Below are 12,753 nucleotides of genomic sequence, written 5' to 3' on the forward strand. Positions count from 1 at the left end.
GGGCTAATTGGGTGTTAATTAGTATGTTGTTGTTGTAAGGAGAGGAAACCCTAATATTTATTTGGTTTAATAACTCAATAGAGGGGTGTTGATCATTGGGTAAATACTTGGGTATTTTGGGTTTTGAATGAAGCCATTGTTGTTTGTTGTAGATGATTAAACCTTTTTATCCATATTGGGAGAAGGGGAGGGAAATCCTATTTTAGTGATTATAATTTAATTTGTATAATTAAATTGGAATGGCTTGGAGATGAATGTAGTAGATTAAATTGAGCTTTGGCTTATTTGTCCTTGGATTTGATTTTGTGAAAAACAAAAGGAATAAAACCGGTTTTGAAAAATAAAGAGAGTTGGTTTTGTGAAATGGGAAAGATACTTTGAAATGAGTATGAATGTTGGATTGTTGTATCTTATACTACTATGTTAGTATTAGTGATAAGTTGATGATCTCATGATATTTGAGTTTGTTAATAGATGTACAATATACATGCATCTAGAGGTTCTGTCCTTGGTCATCGGTGGAGGATGACATGGTTGTGTTGAATTGTTGTGTATACATTACACCTATGTGTTTATCTACTTCAACTTGTTGTTAGATTCTTGTTGGTTATGTATATGCATTATACATGTTGGATATGCCTTGTTGCATGGTTGTTGTTGGCGTTATATGCCGCGCTTATAATCAAAGGTACCGTTACCTTGCAGCTAGCGCCTGGAGAACTGTATGCACTAATAATAGAAGGCACCATACCCTTCCAGCTAGCGCCTGGTAAACTGGTATTTTGGCTTACTACGCACATAGCTAGTAGAGCGAAGTTGGTTGTAGTTATTTCAGTATATCTTTGGCTTACTAAGCGCATAGCTAGTTGAGCAAAGTGGAATTGTTGTTGTTTAGTTGTAACTGAAAATATCATAGCTTTGATTGGTTCCAGTTCGGAGAACCGAGTTACACCATTGATTGATTGTATACATGTGGGTGGGTTGTAAATTTATATTTTTACAAGGTTATGCATGTATAGGTATGATAGTAGTGGAAATGAACCAAAATGTCTTTTTTTTTCTTTTGGGAAGTGTGAAGGAGGATGAATGTTTTAACGATAAACATGATTTGAAAAGGTACATCTGTGTATGTATAGGAAGTGGAAGAGAGTATCGGGCTTAGTGAGAATATTTTCCTAAGTAATTGTTAATGTTATGAAAGAATGGGAATGGGGATTAATGAAAGGAATAAGGAAAGATGAATCGCTTATAGCGTTGAATGAAACGGTTGTTTTCAAGAAAAGTTTATATATATATATTTTGTATAAACTGTCATATTACTATTCTAGTACGAGAATGAGTGTGCATGATCATAGCTATCTGTAAGTTGTTATTGTTGAGGATCATGTTGAGATCCCTACTGGACTTTATGTTCATCCCACGTTGTTGAATCTTTTTCAGGTGTTTAGCAGGTTATGCTACAGGATTTGGATCTTCTTATTTGTTGGCCACGGGGCCTCTTTGTTGTTGGCGGAACACCATATGTGTAAAAGGGTTACACCCCTTCATTTGTTTACTTAAAGGTTGTAAGCCCAAGGGCAATTTATTGAGTATGTTCATGTAACATTTACTTTGCATACGAATGAGAGTATTTATATTCATTTCTACGGATTGAATGTATGAGTTTATTTCCGCATGTTATCTCTGAAATTGAATTAAGTTAATGAATTTGGTAATGGCTTCGAGTAATAAAAAGTGGGGCGTGACAAGAGTCCATCTAGTTGAAATAACTACCAACATCACAAGTAAAATTACATTTTAATTTAAGAAGGTGCAAGCATACCTTTGAGGCTTTTTGCAGCTTTCTCAAGGCTCAATTCTGAATTTTGTAGGATATCCTCTAGTAGAATTTTAATTTTAACTCCGATATTGTTGCCATCTCTTTTTGACGTTTTTACTATGCCTCCAGATTTGTTGCCTTTTTTTTTTTTGACACTTTTACTGTGCTTTTCTTTTGCGTACAAGTAATAGCAAAGTTGTTATATTCTGTACCGCCAACACTGCTTCCAGTATTTATGGCATTCACTAATTGTTGATCTGATGAATCCACTTGCATTACCTCAACTTCACTTTGTGAGAGTTCCAGCTGAGGCAAAGATATAGTGGTTTGGGGGATTTGAACAGGATCAAGTTTCTCACCATTTTGAATACTAATTTCTTCAATATGTAATTCTTCCCCAAGTTCTTCTCTAGAAGCAACCCTAAGACGACGAAATTTTTTCTTCATTGCTTCCAATATTTTCCTTAATGAGGTATGTGGATTTTCACTGGCATTGTTGCTCATCGGCATAAAAAACTCTAGCACGTAAACATCATTTCCAATGCAATTGCTCTCCAAGCATATTGCAAAACAACCGCTTAATCCAGCCTTTCGTGCATGGTGTGCCAATGGGTACTCAGTTAGGCTAAGTTGAGTTACATCCCTGCAGAATACCATATTAGTGGACAAAAGTGCTCTCCCAACAACCCCCACCTCATTCTTTAAGTGAAACAAAGAACTGATATAATGAAAAGCATCTACATCTTCACCATAGTCATCTTTCTTGTAATAACAACTTGCACGAAGGATGCCACCATCAACAGGAGCCCTATGTGGCCAACATACCTTGCATGGGACCCATGCCTGAGCAAAGGGTACATCATGAACATCACATACCATTTTCAACACGTTCTTGATTTCATCCAAGTCTCGCCTTTTATCCTTATCCTAGTTTGAAGGATTGTCACATCAGGTATTAGTGAGCAAATATTCCTCACCATATTAATTTAAGAAAAATAAAAAAAACCAAATTTGGCATTGCATTATAGTTTGCCACTTACGAATTCCACGTGCTCGTGAGCAAATCCAATTGAACATTTCAGACCAAACTTCTGCAAGGGAAAGGAAAGATACAACTGAGGAATCTCGTAAACTTTGAAATGTAGAATAATATTTTGCAAATAAAAGGAGGCATATAGAAAACTCTATAATGGAAAAAATTCAGTCCATCGTTATATCTATTACCATGTTTGGTTCAATAAAAAGGAAAGAATATACATTGGAAATTTGGTAATGAAATCACCATATTCTCCAATTTAGGAGAATGGTCATTTTATTGGAAAGCCAAAGATTACTAGCCATTCTATTCAAGCCTACAATCATTCCAACCAACAAAACACTACCTTGGTGTAGTAATGTCATTCCAGTTTGGGAACCGAACTAGGAATTGCACTCTCATTTTAGAACACATCCAAACAACGAAATGAAAGAGACTTGACATAAGATTCTTATCATGCGTCATTGAATTGTTCTTGCCATCCAAACATGAGTGTTTTAAAACACTTATGATCTAGAAAAATGAAAATGTGGTTTACTCTTTTGTGTGTTAACCCCTCCAAGCATAGTTAACAAACACATGACAAATTTAAGAGAGTGTTTAACATTTGCGTTAAAGCATTATTTTTCCCTTTGAACAGGCAAACCCCCACCAACTTATTACATAAACAAACACACCACACCACACCACTGTAGTCTGTAGCTGTTCTAAGAGAGAGAGTGTAATGAGTAATCAATATTAACAAGATATTGAAAATGCCAATTTGTGAATGAGTGGGGAACTAACCTCAAAATCTTGATATATTCCGAACCGAAAATAGTCGTGACAAATTAGTAATCTAAGGTGTTCCTTTGGTGTCACTACTTCAATTACGCCAACACACCTTTGGGTAGAAGATTCAAAGACTGGGAAAGCCAAAGATTGTCGGAGTCCGCAACATAGAGCATCGTGACGCTGTGGCTACTCAGTGATAGAGTAAAACTCCACATTAGGAGTGGATTCGCAGCATTGATGCATGAACACTCGGGCAGGAAGGTGTTGTTCACAAGTCTTCCCCCCATCCAAATCAATGTCAAATTTAGAATCCATACAGATCATCCTATACCCACAAAGTCCGTCAATAGCAAGTCGACTATTATATGGTGTTAATAGAGAGAAAGGTTGGTTTCGAGCTGTAAGAAAAGACCGGCCCTCTTTTGTTGTTATGGGTGCCCAAAATTGAACTAGTACCGGAGAACCAACAAAATAGACATCGTGCGTAATTTTGGAAAGCAAATCTCTGATCTTCTTGTTTAAGTTGGAAATATCTGATAAAAACAAACAAATTTCAGGAGAGGATTGATTTCAAAACAAGGAAACATTATTGATTTAAATTGACTTGAAACGACTAAACTATAAAATAAATAAATATTCAAATCTAAAAATAATAATCATAAAAAATAAAGAAAGAGAGATAGGAGTAACTCACCGCCGTCGGGGAGAGTAGAAGGACGTTGGGGTTTGTCGTCTTCTCGGCTCCAGAAAACCCCTCCACACAAATCTATTGATAAAGGAGAAAAGTACAAGGGCAACCAGTTGAGTCCCTTGTACATATATTTCTTGAAATCGTCAGGAAATACGATAAATATCTCTCTCCTGCGTCGGCCATTTTTCTGAGAAATCAATTGGGGACCTTCCAGTCCCGACTATGGTGTTTAAATTCAATTTTTTCAAGCAACTATGGTTCAAATTGGGTACAAAAACGGTCAGACTTTAAAATGGTTGCGTTCAAAGGGTTTTTTCCATCGAGGAGTTCAAAAGGCTGATTCACTCTCTACAAAAATAAATAAATAAATAAATAAATAAATGAATAACAAGTCAAGTTAATATTTTCTTAAGCCGCCCTTTGTTAGATTATTATTTTTTATTTATTTATTTTTTAAGATAGATAAAAGCCAAAACGAAAAAAATTAGGATACTCAACCCTGGTTTGGCTATTATTTTTAGACTTAAAAAAGCACAAAATGATAAATAGGCTAAATTAATTAATAAGAAAAATATTACATCTAATTCTAATTATTACATTTTTTTTTATAAAAATTAAAAAAGTCAAAAAATTCAAACCATACAAGGCTAAAAAAGTCTCAACACAAAAAATTAGTTATAGTTTCGTTTGATTTTAGATTTTTGGCTAAAAAAGTACAAAAAAGACAAAATTGGCTACATAAGTCAATAAGACAAAATGTCACATCCAAACTATAATCATTACACTTTTTCTCTCACAAAAGTAAAAAAAAAAAACCATAAAAGCCAAACCAAACGAGGCTAAAAAAGTTAGACTAAAAAAGTCCTAACATAAAAAAGTCAGCTAAAAAAGCCAATGCCAAACAAAGATTATATTAGCCAATGTTAAATGAAACTTCAGCGAATATTTCGATCCATTTAAATTAACCAAATCAAATTGATCACATTTTTTATGGATGCATGATAACGAGCGGATGGTTGCGAATTAATTTTTTCAAATATGCCTAGTTTTGGACGGATGACAGATTTGAAGTTCCTTTAGCCGTAACCGAACAGCCAAACTACGAGTACCCTTAGTAATTTGTAAGACTTTGTATTTTCAATTTGTTTAGATATTCTGTTTATGTTTTAAATTCAAAAAGATTTTAGATATTCTATTGTGTTTTCAATTTAGAAATCCTTTTTATCAAATGAAAAGTGTTGATATTTGGTATTTTTATATAAAAAATATAAGGCTTAATTTTGTCATTTTTTTAAAATCAAATTAAATAGTTTTTGAATAAAAATAATAATAGGTGACACTGAACAAATAGGTAAAATAGTGGACACATAGGTTAAAATAATATGATCTTTTAAATTTTTATTGTTTTTATGGCCCTAAAAACTTGAAGCTTGGAGTTGTTGCCCCCAAAGTTTCAAAATTAAATTTATGGCCCAGTGCCCTATACCTTTCATATTTTCAATTTAAATTTGAACAATTATTACTTGATAATTTGATGAGTTTATAAACATTATAAAAATTTAAGTTATTCAAACTCAACTCAATTAGACAGAAAAGATAAATAACACTTATTACTTGATAATTTGATGAGTTTATATACATTATAAAAATTTAAGTTTTTCAAACTCAACTCAATTAGACTAATAAATAAGCCAAACTTAAATATATTTAATAAAAACTTACTAAATTATCCAATGAAATTTTGAATAACTTTATTAATCAGCTCAACTCAATTGATTCACTAAACACATCGACAGAAGTGCTTTTTCAATATGCATTGATCAATGTATTTTAGGTGATAGGCATTTGAAAATTCATAAGCACCAGTGCGAGGGATGAATTCTGTTTCAAGGATATAGCGTCAAATGATAGCCTTAATCATTCATCTGTTTTCCTATTCTATAATATATTTTCTATAAGTTATACAATTTCAATTTTTCCAGTTTCAATCCTCATTCCTATTATTTATAAATATTGTTTTGTTTTTTCAGAGCAATGTTGTTTGGTTTACTACAATAAATTTTTGTATTTCGGATTCTGCTTCTGTTTTGCAAAAGTACCAAGGGCTTTTCTTCATGTTTTGAAATTGTAACTCTTTTAAATTTCCAACAAGAAAAATGTTAAAGAAAAACAAATTATATATATATATATATATATATTTAAAAATAAAAATTTTGTTGCCATTTGGAGGATTTATAAAGAACTGAACAATACAAAATATTTAAATCAAATTTAACTCAGGCACAATCACTTTCAAAATATTTTTATTCTACCAACTAATACTAAATTTCTAGGTGATGAATTATAAAAGAGATGGAATGCAAAAGCAATTGCAAAACTAACAAGCAAAAGTGATCATATCTGCCTTTTGACTCAAAAACTGAGCTAGCTTGTCTTCAACCCAAGAAATGTTCTTCATCTTTTTTTCGACTTTCTTTTTTTCAAAAAAAAAAAAAAGAAGAAATTTTTGTAATCTCATTGTTGTTTATCTTAATTTTTATTGTTTGATCTAAGTTTAACTTAATTTCAAGGTGTATCTGATTATTTTGATTAAAGAATTAATCACTATATTATCTATATTTATGTGGTTGTGCATCAGAAGGTCACACGTAATTGGCACACAAGATAAAAAGAGAATAAAATTATTTTTGAAATAAGCGGTGGGATAATGAGTCCCAAAAGATAAGAGGGGAATGTGAAAATTAGTCTATATTTTCATATCTGTGGGGATATATTTTCTGAGTACCAACACGTGGCAAGGTGACGCCGACGTGTCAGCCGAGGTGCCACGTGTCCTGGTCGTGACGCCGACGTGATCTCGGCAAGGCAGAGGTTATCTCCGAAGATATCGGAATCCGAGATAAGTGGATAAGGGACAAGAGTCCTAGAATGAAAAGGGAACTCAACCTGGATGAGGGACAAGAGTCCTAGAATGAGAGAAGACTTCAGTTTGTATTAAGATAAGACTCTTAGAGAGTTTAACCTAATCTTACTGGGAGTCCAAGATTAGCAGTAATCCTAAGTCCATAGAAGTTAGGTTTCTATTGGGACTAGGTTTATGTTGGCTATAAAAGAGAGGCACCCCCATGGGTCTATTGGGACTAGGTTTATCTTGGCTATAAAAAGAGAGGCACCCCCATGGGTCTAAGGTATGCTTTTTAGGCTCAAGCTTGTGAGTTGAATAATTGATTATCTTTGAGAGATATACTGACTTGATCGTCGGAGTGCCCCCGGGTGGACGAACCACCGCGGGATTCTTATATTTCTGTTGCAGGTCAGTCAGGTGCCATCTATTCTGCCAGTGCTCTCCAGCTGAATTACTGAGTTGGCAGTGTGGTCGGAAAATTTCCCACACAATATCCTATAGAGAATCCCAAACCAACTATTACTAATAATAAAAGTGGCCAATTGGGGAAGTTGAGTACCTATGCAGATTTCTTCTGTTTTCTAGGACGGTAAATTATTAAAATTAAAGACAAGTAAAATAATAACTTTATCATCCAACTCTCCCAACCCATGTTTGCTTTTCACATCTCCACACTCAAGCTCTAAGTTCTGAATTTGTGTGCATACCACTAAATATTTCTTAGTTTTATTAGTTACAAAAACTGAAAAAAAAAAGAAAAAAAAAAGGCATTTTTCAAGATGGAAATCAAATCTCAGTTATTGACTTTGGTAGCTCTGATCAGTTTTTGCTCTCTTGCCCATTCCTTTGAACCTAGTCCTTTGCAAGACTTATGCATTGCTGATACTAACAGCTCTGGTATTTTGCTTTATCTTACACAAACTTTTTATTAACTTCTTTATTCTCTTCTTATCAAATTTAGATGTGCATTAAATCATGGTGCTTTCATATCATTAAACTCGTGTCAGATCTTTTATTTCTAAATCTTCCTGTCACTTTATCCCAATATATATACAATCATAATATCACGCGAGAATCTCAAAAAACAAAAATCTTGAAAAATGTGATTTTCTGAATAAGAATGCATTACGACATTTCATGCACATGCAAAACTGCTTAAAGTTGGAAAATGAACACTACACATGCACTTGATTTTTGTGTGTATTACACAGTTGCATAATTTTACATAGATTTAAATTTTAATTTAAAATTAATTAGGTAGTGTAATTATAAAAATTTGGAACAGAGGATCTCATTCTCTAAGTCCACGGAACAAAGCCATCTACAAAAAAAAAACAAAAAACAAAACATTAGAATTGGTTACATAATATCAATCCAGTCAGCCATAGGGAACATGTTCTAACATGCATTTAAGGTAGAATAATCGAGAAATGTCTTCTTGAAAATAAAAGAAAGCACATATATATATGAATCATGCAATATTTATTCCAACTAACTGCATAAACAATCTAATATGTAATTTCTTCGTCCTATAAATATATAAAGACAATTATTAGAATATGTAGATGTTATTTTCATAAAGTTGTCGCTCTTTAAACTAAGTGTTGCGAGTTTTTCCACTAAGTGTAAAGTGTTTTTGGTTCAAACTCCAAGCCTATGGATCCTAAGTACATTCTGTCAGTTATCATAGGTCGTAATTGTCATGGGGAAGCAGTCCGTGAGAGCCACACGGTGGTTCGGGGGTTGTTTTGAATTTTTGCCCCCAAAATGCCTTTTTTAGAGCAAGTTAAAGGCGAATTCAGCTCTAACTCCCAACCTACGGGTTCGGATTACATTCCTTCAGTTGTCACAAGTCCTATTTTTCATGGGGAAGCTGTCCGTGAGAGCCACACGGTGGTTCGGGGGCCGTTTTGAATTTTTGCCCCAGAAACGCCCTTTTTCGAGTAAGTTTAAAGCGTATTCGGCTCTAACTCCCAACCTACTGGTCCAGATTACATTTCGTCAGTTGTCACAAGTCCTATTTGTTATGGGGAAACTGTCCGTGAGAGTCATACGGTGGTTCGGGGGCTGTTTTGAATTTTCGCCATCGAAACGCCCCTTTTCGACTAAGTTTAAGGCGTATTCGGCTCTAACTCCCAACCTACGGGTCCAAATTACAATCTATCAATTCTTGTAAGCCCTAATTGTCATGGGGAAGCACTCCGTGAGAGTCACACGGTGGTTTGGGGGCTGTTTTGAATTTTTGCCCCCGAAACGCCCTTTTTCGGCTAAGTTTAGGACGTATTTGGCTCTAACTCCCTACCTACGGGTCCGAATTACATTTCGTCAATTGTCACAAGTCCTATTTTCATGGGGAAGATTTTTGTGAGAGTTACACGGTGGTTCAAGGGCTGTTTTGAATTTTTGCTCTGAAACACCCTTTTTCGACTAAGTTTAGGGTGTATTCGTCTCTAACTTCCTACCTACGGGTTCGAATTACATTCCGTCAATTGTTACAAGTCCTATTTTTCATGGAGAAGCTGTTCGTGAGAGGCGCATGGTGGTTCGGAGGCTGTTTTGAATTTTTGCCCCCAAAATGCCATTTTTCAACTAAGTTTAGGGCGTATTCAGCTCTAACTCCCTACCTACGGGTCTGAATTACATTCTATGAGTTTTCACAAGTCTTATTTGTCATGGGAAAGCTGTCCGTGAGAGTCACATGGTGGTTCGGGGGCTGTTTTGAATTTTCGCCCCCAAACGCCCTTTTTTGACTAAGTTTAGGATGTATTCGGCTCTAACTCCCTACCTACGGATCCAAATTACATTCCATCAATTGTCACAAGCACTATTTGTCATGCGGAAGCTGGCTGTGAGAGCCACATGGTGGGTCGGGGGCTGTTTTGAATTTTTTTCCCCCCGGAATGCCCTTTTTCGAGTAAGTTTATAGCGTATTTGGTTCTCAGTCCCTACCTACGGGTCTAAATTACATTCTGTGAGTTGTCACAAGTCTTATTTGTCATGGGGAAGCTAACCGTGAGAGTCACACGATGGTTCGGGGGCTGTTTTGAATTTTCGCCCGAAACGCCCTTTTTTGACTAAGTTTAGGACATATTCGGCTCTAACTCCCTACCTACGGGTCCGAATTACATTCCGTCAGTTGCCACAAGTCCTATTTGTCATGGGGAAGCTGCCCGTGAGAGCCACATGGTGCGTCAGGGGCTGTTTTGAATTTTCACCCCCAGAATGTCCTTTTTCGAGTAAGTTTAAAGCGTATTCGGCTCTAACTCCCAACCTACGGGTCCGGATTACATTCCGTCAGTTGTCACAAGTCCTATTTGTCATGGGGAACCTGTACATGAGATTCACACGGGGGTTCGGGGGCTATTTTGAATTTTCACCCCCGAAACGCCCTTTTTCGAGTAAGTTTAGGGCGTATTCGGCTCTAACTCCCAACCTACGGGTCCAGATTACATTCTGTCCATTGTCACAAGTCCCATTTGTCATAGAGAACCTATCCGTGAGAGTCACACAGGGGATCGGGGGTTGTTTTGAATTTTCACCCCTGAAACGCCTTTTTTTGACCAAGTTTAAGGCATATTTGGCTCTAACTCCCAACCTACGGGTCTGAATTACATTCTGTCAGTTGTCACAAGTCCTATTTGTCATGGGGAACCTGTCTATGAGAGTCACACGGGGGTTCAGGGGCTGTTTTAAATTTTCGCCCCTGAAACGCCCTTTTTCGAGTAAGTTTAAGACGTATTCGGCTCTAACTCCCAACCAACACGTCTGGATTACATTTCGTCAGTAATCACAGGTCTTATTTGTTATGGGGAACCTGTCAATGAGAGTCACACGGGGGTTCGGGGGCTGTTTTGAATTTTTGCCCCCGAAATGCCCTTTTTCGACCAAGTTTAAGGCGTATTCGGCTCTAACTCCCAACCTACAAGTCCAGAATACATTCCATCAATTGTCACAAGTCTATTTGTCATGGGGAAGTAGTCCGTGAGAGTCACACGGTGGTTCGGGGGTTGTTTTGAATTTTTGCCCCCGAAACGCCCTTTTTGACTAAGTTTAGTGTGTATTCGGCTCTAACTGAATTACATTCTGTGAGTTGTCACAAGTGCTATTTGTCATAGGGAAGTTGTCTGTGAGAGTCACATGGTGGTTCGGGACTGTTTTGAATTTTCGCCCCCGAAACATCCTTTTTCGACTAAGTTTAGGGCGTATTCATCTCTAACTCCCTACCTACGGGTCCGAATTACATTTCGTGAGTTGTCACAAGTCCTATTTGTCATGGAGAAGCTGTCCATGGGAGTCACACGGTGGTTCGGAGGCTGTTTTGAATTTTCGCCCCCAAAACGCCCTTTTTCGACTAAGTTTAGGGCATATTCGTCTCTAACTCCCTACCTACAGGTCTGAATTACATTCCGTGAGTTGTCACAAATCCTATTTGTCATGGGGAAGCTATCTGTGAGATTCACACGGTGGTTCGAGAGCTATTTTGAATTTTTGCCCCCAAAACGCCCTTTTTTCGACTAAGTTTAAGGCATATACGGCTCTAACTCCCAACTTACGGGTCCGGATTACATTCCGTCAGTTGTCACAAGTTCTATTTGTCATGGGAAAGCAGTCTGTGAGAGTCATACGGTGGTTCTGGGGCTGTTTTGAATTTTCGCCTCCTGAAACGCCTTTTTTCGACTAAGTTTAGGGTGTATTCGGCTCTAACTCCTTACATACGAGTCCGAATTACATTCTGTGAGTTATCCTATCTACGGCGGTTTTTTTCGACATGTACAATCTCTTCAACCTCGGTGTCAAAGAAAAGTACCTCAATATTTTTGAGGAATCTTTTTACCACTCTGATTGTTGAACTTGTATCTAGACTCCTTAAATGTAGGGCAATTCTCCAATTTTGCATTGTCCTTCCAAAACAAAATACAATCATTCCTGCATGCATGAATGGCCTCATATCCCAAACCCAATTCACGTAAGAACTTTTTCACTTCATAAAGGGTCCATGGAACAGTTTCATCACACTTTGAGAAAATGTCTTTGAAAACTTGCATAACCGTATCGAAAGATTTGTTGCTCCATTTATTGTACACCTTAATATGAAGTATCTTAATAATGAAGGACAACACGGAAAACTTTTCACACTCCGGGTACACTTTGCGTTGAGCATCATCAAACAACCTAATAAACTTCACTAATTTTTCTCTCTCCGAGCTATTAGGTCCTTCGTCGATATGATCATCCATGAGGCCACTCATGTAAATCTCTTCCACCATAGTAGGCAACTCGCCCAAATCATCGTCAATGTCAAAAATTGTAGCTCTATATCTTTCACCATCATCATTTGACACACTAGGCTGATCATGACACATTGGAACATGTTCACGATTCCTTTTCGAATCAAGTGCAGCCATACAACTTGTCGACTATGTTTTGTGCCATTCAAGCAATCGACACACAGACAACGAATGTCATCGTGTGGGCCTAAATCTTTCATAGCAAAGTCAATAAATGACTTAACACCTTGTTGGTACTCT

General features: G+C 36.5%; 1 protein-coding gene and 1 non-coding gene across 3 annotated transcripts in view; both read right to left on the minus strand.

Annotated features, from left to right (window-relative positions):
- The window catches only part of LOC114280988 (protein NLP6-like), an 89,114-nt gene that overhangs the window by 1,345 nt on the left and 75,016 nt on the right, over positions 1 to 12,753 (minus strand). The window lies entirely within an intron of this gene.
- Positions 1,922 to 4,651, minus strand: LOC114287893 (uncharacterized). Its single transcript, XR_014336607.1, has 4 exons — positions 4,324 to 4,651; positions 3,642 to 4,162; positions 2,860 to 2,910; positions 1,922 to 2,746 (listed from the first exon to the last, which is right to left on the minus strand). It is a non-coding gene; the product is annotated as an uncharacterized LOC114287893 (transcript).

Source organism: Camellia sinensis, chromosome 7 (assembly GCF_055761805.1).
Source record: "Camellia sinensis isolate YWXY chromosome 7, ASM5576180v1, whole genome shotgun sequence".
Lineage (NCBI taxonomy): Eukaryota > Viridiplantae > Streptophyta > Magnoliopsida > Ericales > Theaceae > Camellia > Camellia sinensis.